This window comes from Oncorhynchus masou, chromosome 8 (genome assembly GCF_036934945.1).
Source record: "Oncorhynchus masou masou isolate Uvic2021 chromosome 8, UVic_Omas_1.1, whole genome shotgun sequence".
Classification (NCBI taxonomy): Eukaryota; Metazoa; Chordata; class Actinopteri; order Salmoniformes; family Salmonidae; genus Oncorhynchus; species Oncorhynchus masou.
In genome coordinates this window covers 42148738-42167567 of record NC_088219.1, presented here as the reverse complement: position 1 = coordinate 42167567, position 18830 = coordinate 42148738, and the positions used below count along the sequence as shown (strand labels likewise).

Here is an 18830-nt window from a genome sequence, read left to right as displayed (position 1 = left end):
AGTCTTGGTGTCTGTGTGTATTGGTGTCTGTGTGTAGTGGTGTTTATGAGTCTTGGTGTCTGTGTGTATTGGTGTCTGTGTATAGTGGTATTTATGAGTCTTGGTGTCTGTGTGTATTGGTGTCTGTGTGTATTGGTGTTTATGAGTCTTGGTGTCTGTGTGTATTGGTGTCTGTGTATAGTGGTGTTTATGAGTCTTGGTGTCTGTGTGTATTAGTGTCTGTGTGTATTGGTGTTTATGAGTCTTGGTGTCTGTGTGTAGTGGTGTCTGTGTGTAGTGGTATTTATGAGTCTTGGTGTCTGTGTGTAGTGGTGTTTATGAGTCTTGGTGTCTGTGTAGTGGTGTCTGTGTGTATTGGTGTCTCTGTGTATTGGTATTTATGAGTCTTGGTGTCTGTGTGTAGTGGTGTCTGTGTGTATTGGTGTTTATGAGTCTTGGTGTCTGTGTGTAGTGGTGTCTGTGTGTAGTGGTGTCTGTGTGTATTGGTGTCTGTGTGTATTGGTGTCTGTGTGTATTGGTGTCTGTGTGTATTGGTGTCTGTGTGTATTGGTGTCTGTGTGTATTGGTGTCTGTGTGTATTGGTGTTTATGAGTCTTGGTGTCTGTGTGTATTGGTGTCTGTGTGTAGTGGTATTTATGAGTCTTGGTGTCTGTGTGTATTGGTGTCTGTGTGTAGTGGTGTTTATGAGTCTTGGTGTCTGTGTGTAGTGGTGTTTATGAGTCTTGGTGTCTGTGTGTATTGGTGTCTGTGTGTAGTGGTGTCTGTGTGTAGTGGTGTCTGTGTGTATTGGCATTTATGAGTCTTGGTGTCTGTGTGTAGTGGTGTCTGTGTGTATTGGTGTCTGTGTGTATTGGTGTCTGTGTGTATTGGTGTCTGTGTGTATTGGTGTCTGTGTGTATTGGTGTTTATGAGTCTTGGTGTCTGTGTGGATTGGTATTTATGAGTCTTGGTGTCTGTGTGTAGTGGTGTTTATGAGTCTTGGTGTCTGTGTGTATTGGTGTTTATGAGTCTTGGTGTCTGTGTGTAGTGGTGTCTGTGTGTATTGGTATTTATGAGTCTTGGTGTCTGTGTGTATTGGTGTCTGTGTGTATTGGTATTTATGAGTCTTGGTGTCTGTGTGTATTGGTATTTATGAGTCTTGGTGTCTGTGTGTAGTGGTATTTATTAGTCTTGGTGTCTGTGTGTATTGGTGTCTGTGTGTAGTGGTGTTTATGAGTCTTGGTGTCTGTGTGTAGTGGTGTCTATGTGTATTGGTATTTATGAGTCTTGGTGTCTGTTTGTAGTGGTGTCTGTGTGTATTGGTATTTATGAGTCTTGGTGTCTGTGTGTAGTGGTATTTATGAGTCTTGGTGTCTGTGTGTAGTGGTATTTATGAGTCTTGGTGTCTGTGTGTAGTGGTATTTATGAGTCTTGGTGTCTGTGTGTAGTGGTGTCTGTGTGTAGTGGTGTTTATGAGTCTTGGTGTCTGTGTGTAGTGGTATTTATGAGTCTTGGTGCCTGTGTGTATTGGTGTCTGTGTGTAGTGGTGTTTATGAGTCTTGATGTCTGTGTGTAGTGGTATTTATGAGTCTTGGTGTCTGTGTGTATTGGTGTTTATGAGTCTTGGTGTCTGTGTGTAGTGGTGTTTATGAGTCTTGGTGTCTGTGTGTAGTGGTGTTCATGAGTCTTGGTGTCTGTGTGTATTGGTGTCTGTGTATAGTGGTATTTATGAGTCTTGGTGTCTGTGTGTATTGGTGTCTCTGTGTATTGGTATTTATGAGTCTTGGTGTCTGTGTGTAGTGGTGTTTATGAGTCTTGATGTCTGTGTGTAGTGGTATTTATGAGTCTTGGTGTCTGTGTGTATTGGTGTTTATGAGTCTTGGTGTCTGTGTGTATTGGTGTTTATGAGTCTTGGTGTCTGTGTGTAGTGGTGTTCATGAGTCTTGGTGTCTGTGTGTATTGGTGTCTGTGTATAGTGGTATTTATGAGTCTTGGTGTCTGTGTGTAGTGGTGTCTGTGTGTATTGGTGTTTATGAGTCTTGGTGTCTGTGTGTAGTGGTGTCTGTGTGTAGTGGTGTCTGTGTGTAGTGGTGTCTGTGTGTATTGGTGTCTGTGTGTATTGGTGTCTGTGTGTATTGGTGTTTATGAGTCTTGGTGTCTGTGTGTATTGGTGTCTGTGTAGTGGTATTTATGAGTCTTGGTGTCTGTGTGTATTGGTGTCTGTGTGTAGTGGTGTTTATGAGTCTTGGTGTCTGTGTGTAGTGGTGTTTATGAGTCTTGGTGTCTGTGTGTATTGGTGTCTGTGTGTATTGGTGTCTGTGTGTAGTGGTGTCTGTGTGTAGTGGTGTCTGTGTGTATTGGCATTTATGAGTCTTGGTGTCTGTGTGTAGTGGTGTCTGTGTGTATTGGTGTCTGTGTGTATTGGTGTCTGTGTGTATTGGTGTCTGTGTGTATTGGTGTCTGTGTGTATTGGTGTTTATGAGTCTTGGTGTCTGTGTGGATTGGTATTTATGAGTCTTGGTGTCTGTGTGTAGTGGTGTTTATGAGTCTTGGTGTCTGTGTGTATTGGTGTTTATGAGTCTTGGTGTCTGTGTGTAGTGGTGTCTGTGTGTATTGGTATTTATGAGTCTTGGTGTCTGTGTGTATTGGTGTCTGTGTGTATTGGTATTTATGAGTCTTGGTGTCTGTGTGTATTGGTATTTATGAGTCTTGGTGTCTGTGTGTAGTGGTATTTATTAGTCTTGGTGTCTGTGTGTATTGGTGTCTGTGTGTAGTGGTGTTTATGAGTCTTGGTGTCTGTGTGTAGTGGTGTCTATGTGTATTGGTATTTATGAGTCTTGGTGTCTGTTTGTAGTGGTGTCTGTGTGTATTGGTATTTATGAGTCTTGGTGTCTGTGTGTATTGGTATTTATGAGTCTTGGTGTCTGTGTGTAGTGGTATTTATGAGTCTTGGTGTCTGTGTGTAGTGGTATTTATGAGTCTTGGTGTCTGTGTGTAGTGGTGTCTGTGTGTAGTGGTGTTTATGAGTCTTGGTGTCTGTGTGTAGTGGTATTTATGAGTATTGGTGTCTGTGTGTATTGGTGTCTGTGTGTAGTGGTGTTTATGAGTCTTGATGTCTGTGTGTAGTGGTATTTATGAGTCTTGGTGTCTGTGTGTATTGGTGTTTATGAGTCTTGGTGTCTGTGTGTAGTGGTGTTCATGAGTCTTGGTGTCTGTGTGTAGTGGTGTTTATGAGTCTTGGTGTCTGTGTGTAGTGGTGTTTATGAGTCTTGGTGTCTGTGTGTAGTGGTATTTATGAGTCTTGGTGTCTGTGTGTAGTGGTATTTATGAGTCTTGGTGTCTGTGTGTAGTGGTATTTATGAGTCTTGGTGTCTGTGTGTAGTGGTGTTTATGAGTCTTGGTGTCTGTGTGTATTGGTGTTTATGAGTCTTGGTGTCTGTGTGTAGTGGTATTTATGAGTCTTGGTGTCTGTGTGTAGTGGTATTTATGAGTCTTGGTGTCTGTGTGTAGTGGTGTTTATGAGTCTTGGTGTCTGTGTGTAGTGGTGTTTATGAGTCTTGGTGTCTGTGTGTAGTGGTGTTTATGAGTCTTGGTGTCTGTGTGTAGTGGTGTTTATGAGTCTTGGTGTCTGTGTGTAGTGGTATTTAGGAGTCTTGGTGTCTGTGTGTAGTGGTGTTTATGAGTCTTGGTGTCTGTGTGTAGTGGTGTTTATGAGTCTTGGTGTCTGTGTGTAGTGGTGTTTATGAGTCTTGGTGTCTGTGTGTAGTGGTGTTTATGAGTCTTGGTGTCTGTGTGTAGTGGTGTCTGTGTGTAGTGGTGTCTGTGTGTAGTGGTGTTTATGAGTCTTGGTGTCTGTGTGTAGTGGTGTCTGTGTGTAGTGGTATTTATGAGTCTTGGTGTCTGTGTGTAGTGGTGTTTATGAGTCTTAGTGTCTGTGTGTAGTGGTATATATGAGTCTTGGTGTCTGTGTGTAGTGGTGTCTGTGTGTATTGGTGTCTGTGTGTAGTGGTGTTTATGAGTCTTGGTGTCTGTGTGTAGTGGTATTTATGAGTCTTGGTGTCTGTGTGTAGTGGTGTTTATGAGTCTTGGTGTCTGTGTGTAGTGGTGTTTATGAGTCTTGGTGTCATGTGTGTAGTGGTGTTTATGAGTCTTGGTGTCTGTGTGTAGTGGTGTTTATGAGTCTTGGTGTCTGTGTGTAGTGGTATTTATGAGTCTTGGTGTCTGTGTGTAGTGGTGTTTCTGAGTCTTGGTGTCTGTGTGTAGTGGTGTTTATGAGTCTTGGTGTCTGTGTGTAGTGGTGTTTATGAGTCTTGGTGTCTGTGTGTAGTGGTATTTATGAGTCTTGGTGTCTGTGTGTAGTGGTGTTTATGAGTCTTGGTGTCTGTGTGTAGTGGTGTTTATGAGTCTTGGTGTCTGTGTGTAGTGGTGTTTATGAGTCTTGGTGTCTGTGTGTAGTGTTATTTATGAGTCTTGGTGTCTGTGTGTAGTGGTGTTTATGAGTCTTGGTGTCTGTGTGTAGTGGTGTTTATGAGTCTTGGTGTCTGTGTGTAGTGGTGTTTATGAGTCTTGGTGTCTGTGTGTAGTGGTGTTTATGAGTCTTGGTGTCTGTGTGTAGTGGTGTTTATGAGTCTTGGTGTCTGTGTGTAGTGGTGTCTGTGTGTATTGGTGTCTGTGTGTAGTGGTGTTTATGAGTCTTGGTGTCTGTGTGTAGTGGTATTTATGAGTCTTGGTGTCTGTGTGTAGTGGTGTTTATGAGTCTTGGTGTCTGTGTGTAGTGGTGTTTATGAGTCTTGGTGTCTGTGTGTAGTGGTATTTATGAGTCTTGTTGTCTGTGTGTAGTGGTGTTTATGAGTCTTGGTGTCTGTGTGTAGTGGTGTCTGTGTGTATTGGTGTCTGTGTGTAGTGGTGTTTATGAGTCTTGGTGTCTGTGTGTAGTGGTATTTATGAGTCTTGGTGTCTGTGTGTAGTGGTGTTTATGAGTCTTGGTGTCTGTGTGTAGTGATGTTTATGAGTCTTGGTGTCTGTGTGTAGTGGTGTTTATGAGTCTTGGTGTCTGTGTGTAGTGGTGTTTATGAGTCTTGGTGTCTGTGTGTAGTGGTGTTTATGAGTCTTGGTGTCTGTGTGTAGTGGTGTTTATGAGTCTTGGTGTCTGTGTGTAGTGGTGTTTATGAGTCTTGGTGTCTGTGTGTAGTGGTGTCTGTGTGTATTGGTGTCTGTGTGTAGTGGTGTTTATGAGTCTTGGTGTCTGTGTGTAGTGGTATTTATGAGTCTTGGTGTCTGTGTGTAGTAGTGTTTATGAGTCTTTGTGTCTGTGTGTAGTGGTGTTTATGAGTCTTGGTGTCTGTGTGTAGTGGTATTTATGAGTCTTGGTGTCTGTGTGTAGTGGTGTTTATGAGTCTTGGTGTCTGTGTGTAGTGGTGTCTGTGTGTATTGGTGTCTGTGTGTAGTGGTGTCTGTGTGTAGTGGTGTCTGTGTGTATTGGAGTCTGTGTGTAGTGGTGTTTATGAGTCTTGGTGTCTGTGTGTAGTGGTATTTATGAGTCTTGGTGTCTGTGTGTAGTGGTGTTTATGAGTCTTGGTGTCTGTGTGTAGTGGTATGTATGAGTCTTGGTGTCTGTGTGTAGTGGTGTTTATGAGTCTTGGTGTCTGTGTGTAGTGGTGTTTATGAGTCTTGGTGTCTGTGTGTAGTGGTGTTTATGAGTCTTGGTGTCTGTGTGTAGTGGTGTTTTAGAGTCTTGGTGTCTGTGTGTATTGGTGTTTATGAGTCTTGGTGTCTGTGTGTAGTGGTATTTATGAGTCTTGGTGTCTGTGTGTAGTGGTGTTTATGAGTCTTGGTGTCTGTGTGTAGTGGTGTTTATGAGTCTTGGTGTCTGTGTGTAGTGGTGTTTATGAGTCTTGGTGTCTGTGTGTAGTGGTGTTTATGAGTCTTGGTGTCTGTGTGTAGTGGTGTTTATGAGTCTTGGTGTCTGTGTGTAGTGGTGTTTATGAGTCTTGGTGTCTGTGTGTAGTGGTGTCTGTGTGTATTGGTGTCTGTGTGTAGTGGTGTTTATGAGTCTTGGTGTCTGTGTGTAGTGGTATTTATGAGTCTTGGTGTCTGTGTGTAGTAGTGTTTATGAGTCTTTGTGTCTGTGTGTAGTGGTGTTTATGAGTCTTGGTGTCTGTGTGTAGTGGTATTTATGAGTCTTGGTGTCTGTGTGTAGTGGTGTTTATGAGTCTTGGTGTCTGTGTGTAGTGGTGTCTGTGTGTATTGGTGTCTGTGTGTAGTGGTGTCTGTGTGTAGTGGTGTCTGTGTGTATTGGAGTCTGTGTGTAGTGGTGTTTATGAGTCTTGGTGTCTGTGTGTAGTGGTATTTATGAGTCTTGGTGTCTGTGTGTAGTGGTGTTTATGAGTCTTGGTGTCTGTGTGTAGTGGTATGTATGAGTCTTGGTGTCTGTGTGTAGTGGTGTTTATGAGTCTTGGTGTCTGTGTGTAGTGGTGTTTATGAGTCTTGGTGTCTGTGTGTAGTGGTGTTTTAGAGTCTTGGTGTCTGTGTGTATTGGTGTTTATGAGTCTTGGTGTCTGTGTGTAGTGGTGTTTATGAGTCTTGGTGTCTGTGTGTAGTGGTGTTTATGAGTCTTGGTGTCTGTGTGTAGTGGTGTTTATGAGTCTTGGTGTCTGTGTGTAGTGGTGTTTATGAGTTTTGGTGTCTGTGTGTAGTGGTGTCTGTGTGTATTGGTGTCTGTGTGTAGTGGTGTTTATGAGTCTTGGTGTCTGTGTGTAGTGGTGTCTGTGTGTAGTGGTGTTTATGAGTCTTGGTGTCTGTGTGTATTGGTGTTTATGAGTCTTGGTGTCTGTGTGTATTGGTGTTTATGAGTCTTGGTGTCTGTGTGTAGTGGTGTTTATGAGTCTTGGTGTCTGTGTGTAGTGGTGTTTATGAGTCTTGGTGTCTGTGTGTATTGGTGTTTATGAGTCTTGGTGTCTGTGTGTAGTGGTGTTTATGAGTCTTGGTGTCTGTGTGTAGTGGTGTTTATGAGTCTTGGTGTCTGTGTGTAGTGGTGTTTATGAGTCTTGGTGTCTGTGTGTATTGGTGTTTATGAGTCTTGGTGTCTGTGTGTAGTGGTGTTTATGAGTCTTGGTGTCTGTGTGTAGTGGTATTTATGAGTCTTGGTGTCTGTGTGTAGTGGTGTTTATGAGTCTTGGTGTCTGTGTGTAGTGGTATTTATGATTCTTGGTGTCTGTGTGTAGTGGTGTTTATGAGTCTTGGTGTCTGTGTGTAGTGGTGTTTATGAGTCTTGGTGTCTGTGTGTAGTGGTGGACTAACCGAGGATCTTCTTCTGGCTTTTCTCCATCCAGCTGGATCCGCAGACACTCCAAGGCAAAGACTGGCAGAGGACGCTTATCCCCATGAACGGGGTGAGTGTGTCAGCGCCGTTAAACGGATGAGTCTGTGTTTGTGCCATGCCATGTGATCCTTTAAATGTGTGCTTCTTGTCATACTTAGCCATCTCTTGTCAGTGTAAACGGGTTTAGACTGTCATTTAATCTCCTTCGGCTCCAGATGGAGGTGAAGCTCTCTATGAAGTTCACCAGCCGGGAGTTCAGTCTGAAGAGGATGCCGTCACGGAAACCCATGGGCGTGTTCGGAATCAAGATCTCCACGGTGACCAAGTGAGTTCAATAGTACCCTCATATAAATACACCCCCGGAACACACTCCCTGGCCATCTATACAGTAACCATGGAGAAAGCCTGCCGTAAGACAGCTGGTGAACGCAAGTGACCCAAGTGAATGTCACAGCCTAATCTAAGAGAACCAGAGAATCTCTCTGAAAGGAGGAGGGAGAGGAGGGAGTGGGGGGGGGTGACAGATGGACAGGACTCCATGTTGAGATGGTAAGCCTCTCATCCCAGATAATCCAAACTACATTTCCGTGTCACTATTCACTCCCCCGGGTACAAGCCCTGGGCTACCAGACCCGTTCCCCTTCTCCTTTAGTCTACTCAGAGAACAAAAACATTGTTTCTGGTGTACAGCTGGCAAAGCTTCTGTCAAGCCACTGATTAGAGTGGTCTCTGTCTGCGTCCCACCTCCTCCTTATACAGTGTACTACTGTTGACCTGGTCAAAGGAGGGAGACTGATTTTAGGGATGGTAAATGTTATTGACAAGATGTCAACTCACATAGTCTCCCATAGATGGAAAAAAACGATTTTCCTACTTGCATTTCTGCTTGTGGACACTGAGGTTGTCAACAGAGAAAACAGAGAGGGAGAGGGGTAAATAGGGACCATGAAAGAGGGGGTGAAGGGACGTTCAGATAGAGTGCAATGTGTAGTTCAACAGTAAAGGGCAGTTGAGGCATAGCAGCTGGGTCTGGTCTACTTAGTTCATTGACTTCCATTGAAACAGAAACAATTAGGGAGTGGGATATCTCGCTTCCTCTTCCGTCTCTGGCTGAGGCCAGGCTTGTGGCCAATGTTGGTGAGTGACGCTAATTGGATTGCTGGTAACGAGCGGACTAATAAGGTTTAACAGCAGAACCAATTAAGGTTGTAGAGACAACAGGCCCCCAATAACACCAACAGAGAACCACCACCATCACTAAGAACAACTACATAGTCACACAAGGCTGCCTGCCAGCTCAACCTGCTCATTTGTAGTACATGAAGCCACAACAAAACACACAGTGGTAATTGTGTATTTTGTATCCATAATAATTAATGAACATGATAAAGTACACAGCCGAAGTGTTTTTATTTTGGGTTCACAGCCTACAACAATGCAGCGAGAGCCAGCAGTACAGTACAGTACACACGTTATTGTCAGTGGGAACATACAGTACCAGTCAAAGGTTTGGACACAGCTACTCATTCAAGAGTTTTTCTTTGTTTGTACTATTTTCTACATTGTAGAATAATAGTGAAGACATCAAAACTATGAAATAACACATATGGAATCATGTAGTAACCAAAAAAGTGTAAAACAAATAAAATATAGTTTAGATTTTAGATTCTTCAGAGTAGCCACCCTTTCTTTGCCTTGATGACAGCTTTGCACACTCTTGGCATTCTCTCAACCAGCTTCACCTGGATTGCTTTTCCAACAGTCTTGAAGGAGATTCCACCTATGCTGAGCACTTGTTGGCTGCTTTTCCTTCACTTTGCGGTACAACTCATCCTAAACCCTCTCAATTTGGTTATATACATATAGCCCTTACACAGCCTGGAGGTATGTTGGATCATTGTCCTGTTGAAAAACAAACCAGATGGGATGGGGTATCGCTGCAGAATGCTGTGGTAGCCATGCTGGTTAAATGTGCTTTGAATTCAAAATAAATCACAGACAGTGTCACTGGCAAAGCACCCCCACACCATCACATCTCCTCCTCCATGCTTCACAGTGGGAACCACACATGCGGAGATCATCCGTTCACCTACTCAACGTCTCACAAAGACGCAGCGGTTGGAGCCAGAATTCTCTCATTTGGACTCATCAGATCAAAGGACAGATTTCCGCCGGTCTAATGTCCGACCCTGCTGTCTCCCCTCACCTTACTTTCCCCGGTCTAATGTCCGACCCTGCTGTCTCCCCTCACCTTACTTTCCCCGGTCTAATGTCCGACCCTGCTGTCTCCCCTCACCTTACTTTCCCGGTTCAATGTCCGACCCTGCTGTCTCCCCTCACCTTACTTTCCCCGGTCTAATGTCCGACCCTGCTGTCTCCCCTCACCTTACTTTCCCCGGTCTAATGTCCGACCCTGCTGTCTCCCCTCACCTTACTTTCCCCGGTCTAATGTCCGACCCTGCTGTCTCCCCTCACCTTACTTTCCCCGGTGTAATGTCCGACCCTGCTGTCTCCCCTCACCTTACTTTCCCCGGTCTAATGTCCGACCCTGCTGTCTCCCCTCACCTTACTTTCCCCGGTCTAATGTCCGACCCTGCTGTCTCCCCTCACCTTACTTTCCCCGGTGTAATGTCCGTCCCTGCTGTCTCCCCTCACCTTACTTTCCTCGGTGTAATGTCCGACCCTGCTGTCTCCCCTCACCTTACTTTCCCCGGTGTAATGTCCGACCCTGCTGTCTCCCCTCACCTTACTTTCCCCGGTCTAATGTCCGACCCTGCTGTCTCCCCTCACCTTACTTTCCCCAGTCTAATGTCCATTGCTCATGTTTCTTTGCCCAAACAAGTCTCTTCTTATTATTGGTGTCCTTTAGTAATGGTTTCTTTGCAGCAAATCAACCATGAAGGCCTGATTCACGCTGTCGCCTCTGAACAGTTGATGTTCAGATGTGTCTGTTACTTGAACTCTGTGAAGTGATAGTATTTGTTTTCTTTCAAATAATTGCCTGGTGCAATGGAACCCAATGTAATAGTCCCCAAAGTGCAACCCCCACTCAGGCTCAGTCAAACGCTCAGCGCATTTGATGAGGTAGGTAAATTGGGTGGGCTATTTACCGATAGACTATGTACAGCTGCAGCGATCGGTTAGCTGCTCAGATAGCAGATGTTTGAAGTTGGTGAGGGAGATAAAAGTCTCCAACTTCAGCGATTTTTACAATTCGTTCCCAGTCACAGGCAGCAGAGAACTGGAACGAAAAGCGGCCAAATTAAGTGTTGGCTTTAGGGATGATCAGTGAGATACACCTGCTGGAGCGCATGCTACGGGTGGGTGTTGCCATCGTGACCAGTGAACTGAGATAAGGCGGAGCTTTACCTAGCATGGACTTGTAGATGACCTGGAGCCAGTGGGTCTGGCGACGAATATGTAGCAAGGGCCAGCCGACTGTAGCATACAGGTCGCAGTGGTGGGTGTTATAAGGTGTTTTAGTAACAAAACGGATGGCACTGTGATAAACTGCATCCAGTTTGCTGAGTAGAGTATTGGAAGCTATTTTGTAGATGACATCGCCAAAGTCGAGGATCGGTAGGATAGTCAGTTTTACTAGGGTAAGTTTGGCGGCGTGAGTGAAGGAGGCTTTGTTGCGGAATAGAAAGCCGATTCTAGATTTGATTTTAGATTGGAGATGTTTGATATGAGTCTGGAAGGAGAGTTTACAGTCTAGCCAGACACCTAGGTACTTATAGATGTCCACATATTCTAGGTCGGAACCATCCAGGGTGGTGATGCTAGTCGGGCGTGCGGGTGCAGGCAGCGAACGGTTGAAAAGCATGCATTTGGTTTTACTAGCGTTTAAGAGCAGTTGGAGGCCACGGAAGGAGTGTTGTATGGCATTGAAGCTCGTTTGGAGGTTAGATAGCACAGTGTCCAAGGATACCACCCCTACCTTGTCACAACACAACTGATTGGCTCAAATGCATTAACTTTTAACAGGGCACACCTATTCATTGAAATGTATTCCAGGTGACTACCTCATGAAGCTGGTTGGGAGAATGCCAAGAGTGTGCAAAGCTGTCATCAAGGCAAACGTGGCTACTTTGAAGAATCTCAATTGTTTAACACTTTTTTGGGTTACTACTTTATTCCGTATGTGTTATTTCATAGTTTTGATGTCTTCACTATTGTTCTACAATATAGAAAATAGTACAAATAAAGACAAACCCTGGAATGAGTAGATGTCCAAACTTTTGACTGGTACTGTATGTTGTTATTGTTTTAATAATTGCACACACATTTTTGGATACGAACACAGTTAAAGATGCAATTTGTGTGCATCCAACAGAAAAACTCTTCGGTGTGTGTGTGTCATTGTATATGTATCCCCATGCCCTCTGGTATGCCATTCCTTAATTGTGTGTTTCCCCATGCCAGACGGGAGCACTCCAAGGTGCCCTACATCGTCAGACAGTGTCTGGAGGAGATTGAGCGGCGGGGGATGGAGGAGGTGGGCATCTACCGGGTCTCAGGGGTGGCTACAGACATCCAGGCCCTGAAGGCTGCCTTTGACACCAGTGAGTACCAACACCTTACTTTCCCCTGACGCTCCCTCTCAGTGGAGCCCTGGATGTGAGAATAGGCTACAGTATAGCATTCTCTGTGGACGTTCTGGAGCTTGGTGGAACCAACCTTGATACGTGAAGCGAGATAGAGCGATGAATGCAGCCGTCCGTCTGGTTCCGTCAGACTAGCCTCCTGTCCCATGTAAATTCAAGTCTGTTGGACTGACTACTATTAAATCCATGTGTCCTACCCTGCTGTCTCCCCTCAGGTGAACTTCTGATTTATGCCGCTCCGTTTTTGGGAATCATGGGTACATTTTCTGGTTTTGCAACAACAACAAAAAAAAGACTAAAAGAGTTTGTGCTTAAGTCAGTTTTCTTTCTTCATTTAGACATACTAATTCCTATGTGTGGGTGAGCTTGCGCGTCTGTGCGTTTCTTCATTTAGACGTACTAATTCCTATGTGTGGGTGAGCTTGCGCGTCTGTGCGTTTGTGTGAGTGGTGATTTCTCTGATTACGACACATACAGCTTGCTTTGGGGAGCATGTTGTGTCCTCGGCCTCTCTGTCAACGGACTGAGGCGCAGTGTGATTTTAGTGAATGGCAGAAATGACCGAGGCTATCCGTCAACCCTGCTCCGCTATTGCCATGGCTACACTTTCTGCCCGTCTTTCTGAGCTCTGCCCCCCGTCTTTCCCACAGACAACAAAGACGTGTCTGTGATGATGAGTGAGATGGATGTGAACGCCATCGCCGGGACTCTGAAGCTGTACTTCAGAGAGCTGCCAGAACCCCTCTTCACCGATGACCTGTACCCCAACTTCGCAGGAGGCATTGGTCAGTCACATGGCTTTGACCGGGCCAACAGCCACATCTACCATTTATCACGTTATCGTGGTATAACTCAGCACTCAGGTTAATGTGTGAATGACGGTCTCTCTTTCTGCAGCCCTGTCTGACAGCGTTGCCAAAGAGAGCTGCATGCTGAATCTACTGTTGTCGCTGCCAGAACCCAACCTGGTCACGTTCCTTTTCCTGCTGGATCACTTGAAGAGGTACACACAGACATACACACAGACATCGAGCCACACTTAGACAAGCGCAGGCATTTAGAGACAAGCCGATCCCAAGCAAGCAAGCAGATGCTCAACTCCTTATGTGTTTGAGTAACAGAGGGATTGTTATGTTCTTTCACATGGTGTGTTACCACGAGCCACCATTCACCCTCGGTCTCTGCCCGCTCCCCAGGGTGGCTGACAAGGAGAGCATCAACAAGATGTCCCTCCACAACCTGGCCACGGTGTTTGGCCCCACCCTGCTGCGTCCTGCAGAGAAAGACAGCATGATCCCCACCAACCCCACGCAGCCTATCAGCATGGGAGACAGCTGGTCCCTGGAGGTCATGTCACAGGTAGTCTGTCTCTCTCTCTCTCTCCCCACCCCTCGTCTTTGGTATGATCGTCCCTCTCACTGCCCGTCTGTCCCCCCAGGTCCAGGTGTTGCTGTACTTCCTCCAGCTGGAGACCATCCCCACGCCGGACAGTAAGCGTCAGAGCATCCTGTTCTCCACCGAAGTGTAGAGGGCTCCACAGGGAGATAGAGACTCAAACCCGAGTCTACAGTACAGTATGTCCATTTGGGAAGGCCACTGAGGGTGAGAATGGCCCTAGCTGGACTGGACTGCAGCAGGAGATTTCTTCGCCGTTGATTCTGGACACATCCTGCAGAGGGCGCCACCACCCCCCTCCGAGAACAAGAGGTTGACACCAGTACCACACATCTGATGATGATAATGCATTATTACGTCACACCCAATAGCCAGTGTGACTCTCTGACACAACATATTCTCCTCTCCTCCTCGCTCTGTCTTTTCGCTCTCATGTCAAAGCTCCACAGCTTGTGTACGGTGTCTGGAATGACTGGACATGCCCGCTGTAACCACAAATTAAACACTTCAATTTGATACTGATAAGCATGTAGGGGAAAAAGAGTGTCCCAGATTAGTTTTGAGGGTTTTTTTTGGTATCGGCTCCTGCTTGGTAAGCAGAGAAACAGCTATTGTGTAACTTATGACAGATTCTGTGATTTCTCATCACACTTTTTGGGCTTCTCCACTTTAAGTTATTGTTGTGGAAGGGCATTCTCAGTTCTTCTCGATTAAGTTTGAAGACTTATACAGGCAGAGCAGTAATCCAATGCTTTTGTTGTTTTCGTTTTGTACTGTATGCCTCTTCAGAAATAGCCAGATTGTGATGGACATCACATACATAGTATATATTTTTTGGGGACAATTATGAAGGCAAGAGCCTGCGCTGCGTTTTGTTTAGCCATCTCAAATGTTTGATTTATTTCTTAATCCACCGCTGGAGAGGTTCAATCCGTATGTTTTACACGTGATACACTGGGACCACAATGCCAAGGGTACGTTGAAAAGGAACCATCTGGGTCCTCTGAAGAGGTTCTGATAGGAGCATCCAGAACTGCCAGGATCACCATACAGTTGTCCCAGGAATCCAAAACTCTCACACACACACACACACACACACACACACACAGCGTATACAAGGTAAACAAGCCTTGGACAAACACAGAGAGAAAGAAAAGGGACAGTTGACAGAAACGGGTGATCTTTCTATAGATTATAAAAGGACAGTTTGGACCATAAAGCAATTCTATCTAGTTGTGTTGTTTGTGTCTCCTTATTTTACATTTCTGGGAAGCAATGTATTTTCTAACATAGGATTATGTCTGCGTTCATATCTTTCATCCGGAGATGTCATAGGAGATCTAGCAAAAATGTTGTTTGGCTTTCTTTCTTTTTTTAACACAATTGTATTTACAGATAAATTATTTACATAATCGTAAAGCTGTAATTTTTGTATGTTACTTATTTTAACAGTGTAATAATCATTGATATGAGCATAATTTATTTTGGGGGTGGGGGCCAGATACAACATCTCTTTTTTTCCCCGATTTGATGAAGAAAGTGGTAAAGGTTTCAGTCTTGAGTCCTGAGTTGATGGCAGATCATATCCCGCCTATGTAACCCGGATGGAGCCTTGTTGTGGGAATAACTGCAGTTTTGTCCAGCCATTTATCCATCATGAAGGTACCACTCCCTCTATGATTTTGAATGCTGCTGTGGAAATGACCCAACCTCTCTTCATCTGTTGAGTAACCTTCCCGGTGATTGTCCTCGTCCACCACCACCGGCCCTGAAATCTTGCTGTGTTACTGCAGTAGTAAACAAAACGATACATTTAGTAGTATACAGTACATACAATAACGTGTTTCCTCTTGTCAACTGTCTCAGTGGTCTTGTAAAAGTAATTATCATGTAAATGAAGGTAATTTGCCTATTTCAAATTGGTTGTTTTGATTGGCAGGCGCTCTACATTTTTGTCTAAAGTGGACCAAACTGTTGCTTTTCTGAAAGAATACTTGTTTATCCTATTTTCTCCAATATTTTGGTGGGTGTTTGGACAGCTGTCTTAAACCGTCCCCTACACCCCTCCCCCATTGTCTGCCTGATAGTAACCCACAAAAAGGACCTGGAAAAGAAAATGCTCTTCGAATATTTTGTTCAGAAAAAAAAAGAGAAGATTATATTAGTAGGGTTTTAATTTCAGTACCTTGGTTTGATGTTTGATCACATGTGTTTTCTTCACTGTGTTGTCATCTATAGTGAGTTCGCAAAGCATTGGGACAGCGACACATTTGTTGTTGTTATGGCTCTGTACTCCAGTACGTTAGATTTGAAATGATACAATGACCATGAGGTTAAAGTGCAGACTGTCAGCATAGATTTGAGGGTATTTTCATCCATATCAGGTGAACCGTATAGAAATTACTGCACTCATTTTAGGGGACAAAAATATTGGGACAAATTCACTTATGTGTATTTCAAGTAGTCAAATGTTAAGTATATATTTAGTCCCATATTCATTGGATTACATCAAGCTTGTGACTCAAAACATATGTTGGATGCATTTGCTGTTTGTTTTGGTTGTTTCAGATTATTTTGTGACCAATAGAAATGAATGGTAAATAATGTATTGTGTCATTTTGGAGTTGCTTTTATTGTAAATAAGAATAGAATGTTCTGAACACTTCTACATTAATGTGAATGTAGTAGTGTTTAGAAACATATTCTATTCTTATTTACAATAAAAGTGACTCCAAAATCACACTACATGATATACTATTCATTTCTATCGGGCACAAAATGTCTTGTAATTACTAAACAGTTCAGCCGATATGGATGAAAATAACCTCAAATTAAAGCTGACAGCCTGCACTTTAACTTCATAGTCATTGTATCATTTCAAATCCAAAGTGCTGGGAGTACAGAGCCAAAACAATGACAAAAAGCTCACTGTACTTGTTGTTGTCGTCATGTTGGGCCACAGGATGTGCTTTGGTTCTGATAAAGAAGCTTAAAATAGGTTATAATGTTTCATGCTGGCTGACAAATTGTTAACAAGAAAGGTGTTTATAGTTTACTAACTCAGAGACTGTACTACTCTCTACTCTACTGACATTTCATGAAGGACTCCGGCATTTTGAAGTTACAAAGAGACATTTCTGGCAGTTTTGACTGTAGTCAGTACAGTAGGTAGTGTAAAATCTGGCATTTGTGAGTGTGTGAGTGGGTGTGTATGCAAGCATTCATGCCCACAAATGTGTGAATGAATTAATGGGACAATTATTTACTGTATAAAAAAGGAAATTAAGACATGTTTCAAATCCTGACTTAACCATATATCAACTAACTCAGTTCCGGTTAATAGCCATCGCCATCATTTTTAACAACACATTTTTGGCCTAATGTATCCTCACATATCCCACACACATGTAACTGTACATGAAGCAAGCCATTAGCTATGAGAGAGAAAGGCAGTGCATTGACCAGTCATTTGGATCGCTTTGATCTCCATAATTAGTGCTTAATGTGCACTGTTCTGCTCCATTGTGCCTCCACGCTATAGCTTTTATTCAGGATGTATGCCGTGGGTTTCAATATGTCATTGGAATTGCTGTTAGGAGACTTACTGGGTGCTTTAGTCTCCTTTGCCTTTTGAAAAAACCGATATGTCATTCTGGCACATATTTTGAGACCAATACATGACCGTAGAGTTTGGTATCTCCATTCATGGTACTAGCCTGTGTTGGAGATCTCGTCTGAATATTATGATACCAAACTGAGTCCAGTTCATTTTTGGAATAAATACGATGCTGACAATGGACAAATGCTTAGTCAATAACCCTCACTCTGCCTTAGCTCTGTCTACAATAGCAAAATATCTCATTTTCAGCTTTTCTGTTCCAGTTCTGTGTAAAATGAAGTCTACTGTATTTACAGAGTTGAATACCCTCATCTGAAGGAAATGATATTAGTAGTAACTAAGTGCTATCTATACTTGTAGGAGGACACTTTCAAAAATCACTGTCAGTTATATGACTCATATCTAGATCATATCGCTCAAGGCTCTATGCTATGCTGTGTATCGTTCATTTGTAAGATGTCCTTTGTTTGTTTTCCAATAACAACCAAACAGTCTGTAACCACCTGTTGTCCTATCTGTTGCTACTGTATGTATGTATGTGTGTATCAACATGTCACTCATCCAGAACATAACCTACTTTGAATGGGCACTTTCATTAACTTTTGTTTTTACTCCAGACTGCCCACTGTGATGCATTAGGTCATGTTCTGTGTGTAGAAAACCATTGCATGGAAAGAGGAAGGTTCTTTGAGTTTATATGGGTTAGTTATCGCTCTAACCTCGTCTTATGGTTGTACAATACGTACTGCGTCATGCTAGAGACAGTGCTTACTTTGAGTTCTTAGGTTTATTTATTGTGGTGTTCATCAAAGTGTGGCCAATAACATTTAGGATGAAACAGTTGAACAATTGGGCCTTCAACTGAAAGAGAACGTGGTTATTGATTGTCAGTGTGATACATATCATTTCCTTTATAGGGCTCGTCGCTTCCCTTCTTTCATGAAAAATTAATATATGGCAACTTAAGATACATTGTAAATATGTGGAATGGATTTTAAAGTCTAAAAATCTGGAATATATTACTCTATGTATGACTTTAGCATTTCAGTGTATGCATAATGTATGTGGAATGAGTATAATTTCAGTACTTGTAAGGTGACATGAGCCTGGCAATAGTTTATCATAATTCATGTATTACTCTTTCTTCTTGGGAATATGTTAGATTTATTCCATGTTTTCTAGTTAACTGTATGAGGCTAAAATGGGACTTGCTGGTCATCCACTGAAACATTTGACCTTTGTCTCTTTTTCAAATTAGATGTATTTTCTTCTGGTGAACATACATGTTTTGTTTGAGCTGTGAAAGGGATACTGTATTCTGAGGACAATACATGTTTGGAAGGCATTTGCAGCCTCTGTTTGTACAAAAAAAATGTTAAATAAAATCTCCAGTATCTATGTAAGAAATGTGTCAATGCCTTATATCTTCAAGGCCTAACTGTTGATCCATATTACTAGATTTGAAAGATTGCAGACAGATCACCAGTGTCACCACATCACAGATTCACTACATGTCATTACTTTATAAAATGAGAAATGTTTGTATTTAGATGATATGGCTCTGGCTGGCACACTACTTTGTATAATTTCTGCTACCTACCAAAAAGGACAGGGAGGGATCTGTCAGGCGACATCTCACAATTCGAAGCCGTAATCGGTTTACTATGGTGCTCTATGGACCAGGGTTTATTCGTTACGGTCTCCAGGAAGAGTAACGTTAGCTGCTGCTTCTGCAAAAGGTAATGGGGATCCCAAAAAACAAACCGTTTACGGTTTAAGAACCATACGGAAGCGAACAGAGCTAATGGGATGAAGCGAGGCGGGACCTACCTTACTTTGTCCAATAGAAACTCTCGTTTTCAGTTGGGCGTAAACGCGTTGGTGTGACAACACAATCGGCGTAATGATG

At 43.3% G+C, this 18830-nt stretch overlaps 1 pseudogene; it reads left to right on the top strand.

Annotated features, from left to right (window-relative positions):
* The window catches only part of LOC135544684 (breakpoint cluster region protein-like), a 160762-nt pseudogene extending 145672 nt beyond the window's left edge, over positions 1-15090 (top strand).
* The last annotated feature ends 3740 nt before the right edge of the window (positions 15091-18830 follow it).